Genomic DNA, 10738 nt, shown 5'->3' with positions numbered 1-10738 from the left:
GGAATGTAAAGCAGCAAATACATTCAGTTATTTTGTTTTGTTTTTAAATAGAGAGCTGTGAAATCCATGGTTTAAGGCAGTAATGGCAGGACCATTTCTTTCTAATGGAGGCCCAAAGAAGAACCAATGTCTCAGCCAAAAAATACAAGGGCAGGCATGTGCCTTGGGGAAGTCATTAAACAATTATTAATCCCCTTCTGTACTTGTCAGTATGCCTTTTATACTGAGGACAAAGGCCAGAGAAAAGTTTTAAAAACAAGTGAAGCATTTATGTGACGGTCACTGTTACAATAGTCTGAAGAAAAAAGTAACAGAGAGAGAAGGAACTCATAATTTTCCAATTTGTACACATGGAATGGGGGAAAGAAAGGAAAATAATGCAACTATAAAGGTAGCTTTACATAAGAGTGACATTTAGTAGAAATGTTTACCTTCTTCAAACTGTGCTTCTTAATTTGACAACTATGGGAATTCTGGCTAGCCAACACGTGCCCTCTGATAAGAGTCACTATCTCCAGTGGAACCCACACTTAACCCTGCCGCCTGGCTTACAGGGAAACATATACACAGCTGCAAAGAAAACACAGTGTAACACCTAAAATAATTGACCTAATTCTCAGCCATAAAGATAAAGATTAAAATGCAGAGAAAATAAGAATACTTAAAGAAACAGAAAAGAAAAAGGGTCAAAGAAATATTCTCAGAAAGATTCAAGATTGAGTAAGAAGATACAGATTCGAAAAAGGAAGAATAATAGAACATGAGCATTTATGAAAATTATAAATTGACTGTCAGAATGTCTCTTGTAGAATTACAAATAATTTATTTAGATACTTCGCACCCTATGGAGTAGAGCTTAATTCCTGCCTCCTTTCCCCTTGGTCACTGAACGGGCCTACTGACTCTCCCAAAGACTAGAGTAAAGAAGAAAAAATAGGAAGTTTACAGTAGAGAAATTTGACATAAACAACCTTAGCCAACTGATTAAATTTACAACAGTGATGTCACATGGATACAATGTGACAAGAAGGGCATTTCACATATGTCATAGTCTCTCCAAAAATTCATAACCAAGTTTATCATGAGAAAAACATCAGACAAACCCAGATTGTAGGGCATTCTGAAGAATATATGGCCAGTACATTGTAACCCTTTGCTTTATATAAAAACAAAGGAAGACTGAGAAACTGTCAAACTGCCTCCATTTATGATGATCAACTATGGAGAAAATGGAGCAATGCTTCCATCATTTTAACCTTTGAATTTTATACCCAGACGAACTCTCAATTAACTATGAAAATAAAATAAATAAATTTATATATATCTAAGGTTAAACCAAGTTTAAAAACGGCAGAACATTTGAGAAAGAATTATTTATACATATACCAGTACAACGTATAACAGAAGTCACTAAAAAATAGTATTTTATCCAAGAAACAGTTGTTCTAAAATTTTTCCACAGGATAACACAGTCAATAAAGACAGGAAGCCTTAGCTGGTGCGGCTTAGCTGGTTGAGCATTGTCCCATGCACCAAGAGGTCACTAGTTCAATTCCTGGTCAGGGCAAATGCCCAGAACGCATGCTGGATCCCCAGAAGGGGGTGTGCAGGAGGCAGCCGATAGATGGTCCTTTCTCATTGATGTTTCTCTCTCTCTCTCCCTTATTCTTCCTCTATCTCTCTCTAAAATCAATAAAAAACACATTTAAAAACAGAAAAATAAATAAAGAGATAATTTATTTAATCATAACTTTTGGGAAATTCTCATTTAGCAGTAAGGACTTGGTGATAATCTTTTTATTTCCTTGTCTGTGGTCAATATCTTGCATCATAAATAAATATCTTATTAATTACATAATGGAATGTTTGTTCATTTATTTCAAAAAAATACATCACTGAGAGTTAATGCTCCCAAAACTTAATTATTTGTATAAAACAGAATGCAATGGTCACATGTCTTAAAAGTGTAAATATAAGAACATGACAGAGAATTAAACTTTGTTTTCAGACCAGGTGGGTTAGGTAGAATTCCAGCTTCATGTCTGACTAGTCTATGTGACTTTGACCTATTTGTTTAAACTTTCTAAGTTTCTATTTGTCTATTTTCTATTTATGCAATTACATAACATTGAATTATTGGCTATTTAGATTGAGGACATAATGTATTAGAAGACATAATGCACTCAGTACATTGCTATTAATTAGCTATTATTATTAACTGTTCAAAATAAGTATAGCTCAAAAAAGAGAAAGAATTGTCACTTTGTTAATTTTTTTAGCAAACAAAATATATTTTTAAAATTCACAAAATATAAAATAGATATTATAATTATATTGTTTATAAGTGATAAAAACACAATAAAATAGATGAAAATCACTAGTTGGTCCTGGCTGGGTGGCTCAGTTGGTTGGAGAGTTGCCTCATACACCAAAAGGTTATGGGTTTGATTCCCATTCAGGGCACATACCTAGGTTGCAGGTTCAATCCTTGGTTGGGCATATACAGAAAAGCAACCAATTGATGTTTCTCTTTCAAATCAATGTCTCGCTCTCTCTCTCCCCCCCCCACCTCTACCTCTCTCTAAAATCAATAAGCATGTCCTTGGGTGAGGATTTTAAAAATAACTAGTTAAATGTGAAGCAGAAATGGCAGATGGTGTAAATGTACCTAATTCTTCATCTTTTAAAGACAAACAACTATAGAATGTACTTAAATTAGTTTAATCAAGAAAAAAAAAAGTCTGGTATTCAGAGTTATTAGGGACACCATCAGAAGGCCTAAAAAGGCGAACTCTTACAATTGTTACTTCCGGGAAGGGATAGTCAAGACGAAGAATAATTTTTTTTTTTTAATTTTAATTACTTTATTGAAATGTATATCCTTTAGTACCAAAACATAATGGTAGTTGGTTAGGTTATCTCTGTCAACTCAAAATTAACACGGATGTAATCAAAATTTTGAAATGTATCAGCCTTTTAGGAAAACTGAAAACTTATGTATAAAACACTGTTTACAAAAGTATAAGATATACGATGGTTCTTTGTTTCTTTTCCCAGTGCACATTTATCCATAACATGATGCCAAGATTGGGTACAGTCATCTTGGATGGACTCAGACTACACACTGCACCAAGTTGTTTATAACACTTTTCACGCTGTAGATCTTATATTCACTGACTTAACAGAAAGTCCTGAACACTACCTCGGCAACCTCATGAAGATGTGTATTTACTTAAGACCCTCTGTCGGCACAGTAGGGGAAATTAGTGAAAGTATAATTCCTTCATTTTAAACAATATTCTAAATTAGAAGCAATAGCAGTTGTATAAAAACAATCCTTAGTAAAAACTTCTGGAGTGTTAAGTCAAGTTTTCAGAGCGATGTTAATATTTTTAGAGTCATTAGCACGACAAAACAAAATTTCTTGATGGGACTATACTGAAGCAGATTTTGTGTAAAATCTTTATTTTCTAGACATAAACATCACCTTTTTTCTAGAAAAAAAATATTAAAAATAAATTAATATGCCATAATTACTAGGTATGTAGTTTTTCTTTATATAAAATGCCTTCAAATTTAAATGTAATTTCCATGTAGCAATAAAGTCCACATTCCTGGATAATCTATTACATTGTGGGTGCTGAGAAACCATGCTCACTGCCCAAAGTAGTGACCCTTCTAATGTCTTAAAAGTACATTTGTGATTTATTGGTTTTGATATAAACCTCATAATTTAAGATTTAAATTAAGTAGGTTATCATTTTTAATACCACCTAAATATACTGACCCAATATAGAAAGTTGGATCAATGTTAGGAATGAAGATTCACAGTTTACCTTCCCAGACTTGTCATTAATAATTCACATTATGTTCTTGGCTTTGTTTACATGCCTCAGGTGAATTCAAATGTAAGCATAACTCCACTACAGCATAATGTTAATTAGGCAGTTTTCCCAAATCTGAGAACATCAATACTAATCCAGTTGTGATGTTTTGAGGGTTCACAGCTTAAATCCACTATAACATTATGTAATCCATCCTTCAGGATTATGGAAAAAGGCTTCAGAGAAGAGTTTCTGTTGCTGCAATAATCCAGTTAAGGAGCCATTTCAGGAATTGTTGGAAGGTGGGTGATTCTGTAGTAACTATGCTTCAATTGCCATGTGGTTCCCCCAGAAACAATCCATTTCAACTTCTGACCATTTGGTTTGGGGCACTTGTTTGATGAACATTCAGTTAAACACTTGGATACGAGTTCTTGCCAGAGGGTCAAATCTCTGCCATTTATCTTGGAATGTTTCTGAGGACGTTCTATGCCTTCTGTTAACTCTGCACACTCCTGTGCTTGGATTCCAATGCAATGATGGACAGTCCAACACAGAAGGCTTTGCTTTAGAAAACAGAATCCTACAGTAGCATGCCTTAAATTGAGCTTCTAATCTTTCAAAATTAAGGCTACTCCTCCTTTCAAGTGGTGAATTCTCTTGAATGAGTGAATAATAGAGCTGCAGAAACTGAAAGGCAGTCGTAGCTTTGACTTTGCAACACGCTTTCTCCAACAGAGCCTTTTCCATTCTCATCGGGTCTGAAACTGTGAACCTATACTGGCTTATTCAAATCAAGTCACTTGCCAACGGGACATTCCTTTCCTCTTCTACTGATTTTACAGCCAGGGAGAAGCAGCTTAGTCCAACACACCCAAGGTGCTCGGGCTGTACCTTCATTTTGGACAGGAATCTGTCCAGTAAATTCCCAGTTAGAGAAAACATCTCTGTGTTGAAGTCGAAGAACTGAGTTAGACAAAGAAGATCTTTTACTTCAAAGTCCCTTAGTCTTGCGGTCATCCTGAGGCCTTTAGCGTATGCAGATTCAATGAGTCTCAAGCCACAGACCTTTGGCTGACATTTTGGCTCCTGTTCCAGCAGGGAGTTAGCTGGTGTAGCAGTTTCTGAGAGTCTGTTGTTGTGAGTACCTCTGTCATCCTGATCACGGCTCTTCCATGTAATCACCCTCCCCGGCCTGCTCTCACTCCGCCCACGATATCGGATCTGAGACCCCCTAGAGGCGAGGGCACTCGAGGGCAAGAGCGGGGAGGCCGGGACGGGGAGCTGTCCTGGGTGGAGGTGTCCGCAGCGCGGTCCGGCGACACTGCCCTCCTCGGAGTCAGCTAGGAGCCGAACGGAAGAATGATTTTTTAAAACAATTTCTGAGGTAACATTAGTTAATAACATAAGTTTCCGGCATACAGCATCTTAATTCAAAATCTGTATTTTTTATCAAATGTTTACCACTAAAAAGAATGATTTTGTCTTTATTTTTACACTTTTCTATGCTTTCTCTTACTTTTACATTAATAATTTTACAAAAAAATACTGTCCAAACTGTTGTCTAAAATACTATATAAACTAAACTGAGAAAGTTACATATCATGATACTCCAAATGAGGGGAATGCATTGTTATTGGTATGTCTTTATTTTATTTTATGTTCTTGATTTTTCCATTAATGTAGGGGTATGTACAATGTGACATGGTTAATAATAGCTAATGGAAATGTTTATTAATAAAATTTTAAAAACATTTAAAAATTGCAAACATTGCCTGATCGCTGTGGTCAGTGGATTGAGCATCCTCCCATGGACTGAGAGGGCCTGGTGTGATTCCCAGTCAGGGCTCCATCCCCAGTGGGGGTGTGCAGGAGGCAGCCAATCAATGTTTCTCTCTCACATCTTTCTCTCACACATTGATGTTTCTCTCTCTCTCTCAAAAAAAATATATATTTTTAATGTTTTTAAAAAATTGCAAACACATCACAACCTCTCTCCAGCTCGGTTCCATAATCTGTCTCCCAAGTTTCTCCTCTGATTTCTTGTTTCTTTATAAAATATATAATAAATCAAATGTATACAATAAACAATATCTAGGGAAATAACAGACATCCAAGAACACCAATTACATCAAAGTACCATGTGTTTGCACTAGGTAACTGAGGGGTATTTTGTGAATAGAGCGCAGGGGGCGCCTACATTCCTGGGACATCAAACACATTCCGTAGAGAGGACATATCCTTGGGTTCAACTTAAATAATGAAAAGGAACTTGCAAGTGTACTCTGGAGTCCTGGTTGTTTAGCGTAGTGAGAGGGAGCCTGCAGCCCTCACCCAGCCCGTCAGAGCAGAACTAGGATTTTAGTGCAGTTCATCCGTCTTCACCACAGTGCCTCACCGTCCATGGCCATCTGTGGGTTGTGTAGGCACACATTTAGAAGCAAAGCCAGAGGGACCATAATAATTAGAATTGGGCACAACTACATCTCTCAGTTCTGTTCAATAGGTAATAATGGCGGGGGGTCACTAAGAAGCTGGCAGCACCCGAGGCTTCGCCCGCAGTCGGGATAATGAGGAGCACTCTGACCTCATCACACGCCTTTGCCAACACCCCGCTTGATTGTGTTGAGCAAACCAGACAACAGCCCTGTCACCAAGCTGGGTCTGCTCCGTTACGTTAACTCCCTCCTCTTTTTCATTATTATTACACACAAGTCTGCTTTAGACTTGATGGGCATATGGTATCAACGTCACTTCATCTCACCTCCAGAGGCAAAAACAAGCACCCCAAAATGAACCTACTGCTCCTCAACGGAGCCTGACACCCGCACACACCGTGCAGTGCTCTGTGCTCGCCGTGCTGTTGGCTGCTTCGCTGGCGCACACGAGGCAAACCCACTGCAAAGGCGGGTCCCTGTGAGTGGTGGCGTTTGTGAACAAGCACGGACCACCGCACATGAGACAGGCCATCTCGATGTCAGGTGCATACACTTGAACCAAACCCTTAACAAGACATTGAAATGTGTATCTTTACTATTTTATGGGATTATAAAACCAAAATAATATGCTTTCTCAAATCTAATATTTTCAGAATCAATTTTAAATACAATTTAAAGACTTTGAGAAACTTTTAGTAATAAGAAGAACATTCATTTATTCACTAATTATTATATCAATATGTCTAGTGAATGGCAGGCATTGTATACACACATCCTGGAGTGATGAATTATATAGTGCCCTGGGTAGCTCTCCAGTCACTAAGGGAGAGGAAGACATAAATAGATAACCACGAAATATCAAGCAGGACATGACCCTGATGAGCCCCAGACTTGGCTTAGGAAGAGAGGCTTCTTGAAAAGAAGGACAGCTTTAACAATATCCATCATGGGCCAGTGCAACTCAGTATTTATTATTCACCTTCTCCCTGCAGACCCCAGGGTCTAACTCCCACTCTGATGGATGAGCTTCTGTTTGCTTGTGTCTTTTCTCTGGCTTGGGGTCTTGAATCATGGCATTTCCTTCTGGTTCATAGCTTGTCTCCTTGCTCCAAATCCGTTGGCCACATTAGAATGATCACATTGTAATTGACATCTGGCTGGAGTGAATGGAGAGGATAGAGAGGGGAGGGGGTATCTAATACAGAGAATTAGTAGAAAAGACAGGATTTGGTCCATAGTAGATAGAAACGCTGTGTGTGTGTGTGTGTGTGCGCACACATATGTTCAGGGGGACATAAAAAATAGCAGTGAAGGAAAAGTTCCAGAATTGGGATAGGTTCTTAATGTAGGACAATTTATTGGGGATAATGATATAAAATAAATTGAAGAGGTAGGCAGTGTTGAAATATAAGTGTATTATATGTGTAGAAATGTATGAAATCTGCAAGCACAGATTTCCAGTTACCATAAGCATCAGTTTACCTAAAACAAGTATTTAAACTAATATATGTATTTACCTTTTACATTTTAAAAAGGAGGTTCATTATTCTCAGAACCCCTGATGTTAACCCAGGTAGGGCAAGTCTCCCCTTCATGTTTATAAAATAGGTTCAATCTATATTTCTGATGTAAGACATTCATTTTTATTCGGGTCTAACCATTCACTCAACAAATATTTTTGAGCATATACTATGCCCAAGAACTGTAAAGAAATTAAAAAAAAAAAAAAAAAAAAGCAAATAAGCGTTAAATGCATCAAATGGGAATGTCTTCTATGAAAACATGGTCAAAGAGAGCGTGATGGAATTGGGGATTGTGTTTAGTCACATTGGTGAGAAGAGTCCTCTCTGGTAAGATGACCACAAAATACAAGGCCAAGGAAGCCAGGGAGAAAGCTGCCTAAGTGTCTCTAGAACAGGGAGGTAAAGACCCTGAGGTGGAAGCAGAGTTGGTGTAATAGAAGAATAGCAAGAAGCTGAAGTAGAGTAAGGAAAAATAACAGGAAGGGAAACATTTGAGCAAACACTTGAAGTAGCTGAGATGGTCCCATGTGGGAAAAGTGTTCTAAGCAGGGGGAAGAGCCCCCATCCTGAAGAAGACCTTGAGGAAGCCAAGTGTAAACAGAGCCCTAAGTGTGAATGGTGGGGGAAGGGGAGAGGAAGAACAGGTCTCTGCTTCAGAATTCCACTGCACAGGTGGAGGTCCATGGCTGAGCTTTGCTACCAATAGCTGTGTGACTTTTATAGGTCTCGCTTTATCCATGGACAAATTGGGTACACTAACAATGTCTCCTTCAGAGGGTGTTGTGAGGATTAAATAAAAACACACAGTAGCTTGTACTGTTATTATGAATGCTCTGAGCTGTGCTGGGGATGGCAGCTCAAAGGTCTGGGATGCCCCTGAAGGAGGCAGGTGGAGGAGGGAAGGGTCACATCTGGTACATTTAAACATTTTCTCTGAAAGGCAGCAGAGAACCTGGGGGCTGGTAAAGGGAGCTATGAGGTCCTATAAGGTGTTGCCAGTTTGTTGGAGATGGGGAATATGATGGAATGTTGCTGTACTTTTGGGAAACGTCTAGTGAATAGGGGGGGTGTAGGGGACGAGGAAGGAAAGAAGATGAGTGAGCAGCTGATGACCTGAGCAGATGAGAGGGGAGGGGCCCCGCACCTGTGAGGCAAACAAGCTGTGTGCGGAAGGTCATGAGGTGAGACTAGATGGGCCGTCTGTTCTGGTTCTCTTTGATAAGCAGCCCATTTCTCTTCCCCCAGAGAACCAACCATCACCAATTTAGACTTCTGTGGGCAGTGTTTTAACACATTTTACTGATTTGATCTCTCAGTGTCTAAATGATTGCCATCTCTATCCCAGCCAGGGCAAATCTCAGGGCACCATGCCTGTCCAAGGTCGTCATTGGCCCTGAGCTTCACTTACACCCTCCTTCAAACACCAGGTGGGCCAACCAGCTCCTCCCCTTCTCACGCGCCTGGAGACCCGCAGCATGTGGAAGCTGGAATGAACACCCGCTGTCATTTGAGGCAGTCTGATGCCTGCAGCGCCCGCTGTGGGTCCGTGATTCTGAAAGCAGCCCCCCAGCAGCAGCCCTGGGTGACATGGAGAAGGCCCAGTTCTCAGGCCCCTCCCAGGCTGCTAACTCAGGAACTGGTGTGGGGAAGGGCCCTGTCTGTGGTTGCAACCTGCTTCCCAGGTGACGCGGGGGCCTGCTCCAGGTGAGGGGAGCACATTCTGCTGCCACCTCCACCTCACAGACACAAATTTAGAAAAACCGTATATCACAAACAGACTCATTAGAAAAAATTTGAAAACTGAGAAAATTGGGAAAGTTTTTAAAGACCAGTCAGGCTCCCATTACTCAAAGACAACTGGTATCCACCTTCTGGTTTTGACTTCTCTGGAGGATGCTGTTGTCTTTCGGGCGTGCGCAGGCGCAGCCGGGCAGGCTGCCCTCCCGGGTGGACCGCGGGCACAGTGGGATTAAGTCAGAGCTTTGGGAACCTCCGGGATTTTTGTTCAGCATAATGCACTTTGCTTACAGCTTGCTTTTCTTGAAGATGCTTATCTCTCTGTGGCCAGACTTATGCTATTTCCCTGCTTTCTATGGGCTTCCACAGTGATTTATGCAGTCAATAGCATCTTATAAGTAAGTACTCCTTCCGGCTGAATTGGTGTTTGTGCCAACTAGAAAAGAATGGTGATTCTGCCCCCTTTACCTTTGCGCTTCATAAGTACAGGAGATTTATTCAAAGAAGCGGGGCTGGGAGGGGCTCCCCGAGCTCTTGCAGAGCCAGAGCGGGGATGGAGGGAAGGGACTCTGGAGCCAGGACGGGTCAGCAGCTGACCCAGGGCAGGCATTGTGGGGCGGGCGAGGGGGGGGGGGGGCTGGCAAAGCGGCTGCTTCTCCTTCGTCCCAGCCTCCCAGCCTCAGCACCACCGCCTCAGCCCTCCCAGGGCCCTGCTTTCCTTTCTCCAGGCGCCTCTCTGCGCCCTCACTCCTCTCCGACCACTTCTCTCTTCCACACAGAAACCACAGTGAGCATCTCGCGCCATCGCTGCGCCTCTCTTCTCTGCATAACCAGAAATACCCTAGTTTTCGTTCACGTTTTTGTTCTCTTTTACTTCTTAGAGGTAAAGACAGCTTCCTTTTAGACGAGCACGTGGAAAGGATTTAGACTTTTCCTAGGGCACCTACATCCTCAGTATTCTTTACAGGGTGATTTTGCCAAGTAAGGTTTATAAAAGACCGACAAAGCACAAATGGGAAAAACCTCTTTTGTAACATAAAGACAGAAGAAATCCCTTTTCACAGCTTAAACAAAATATTTTCAAATTCCACGTCTCTAAATTTAAACATGCTGACACCCACTCACCTGAAGTCGCAGGCGGGAAAGCAAAATGGGCGAACCAGTTGTAGGTAGAGTGCACGACATTTGTCACCATACGTTTTCCTGCGTGACCCAG

At 40.7% G+C, this 10738-nt stretch overlaps 1 pseudogene; it reads right to left on the bottom strand.

Annotated features, from left to right (window-relative positions):
* Window positions 1-3883: 3883 nt before the first annotated feature.
* LOC118630991 lies at window positions 3884-4981 on the bottom strand (annotated as a pseudogene).
* Between the last annotated feature and the right edge of the window lie 5757 nt (window positions 4982-10738).

Source organism: Molossus molossus, unplaced genomic scaffold, assembly GCF_014108415.1.
Source record: "Molossus molossus isolate mMolMol1 unplaced genomic scaffold, mMolMol1.p scaffold_m16_p_15, whole genome shotgun sequence".
In the NCBI taxonomy this organism is placed as follows: Eukaryota; Metazoa; Chordata; class Mammalia; order Chiroptera; family Molossidae; genus Molossus; species Molossus molossus.
The sequence above is the reverse complement of the archived record's forward strand: the minus strand, read 5'-3'. Positions and strand labels throughout refer to the sequence as shown.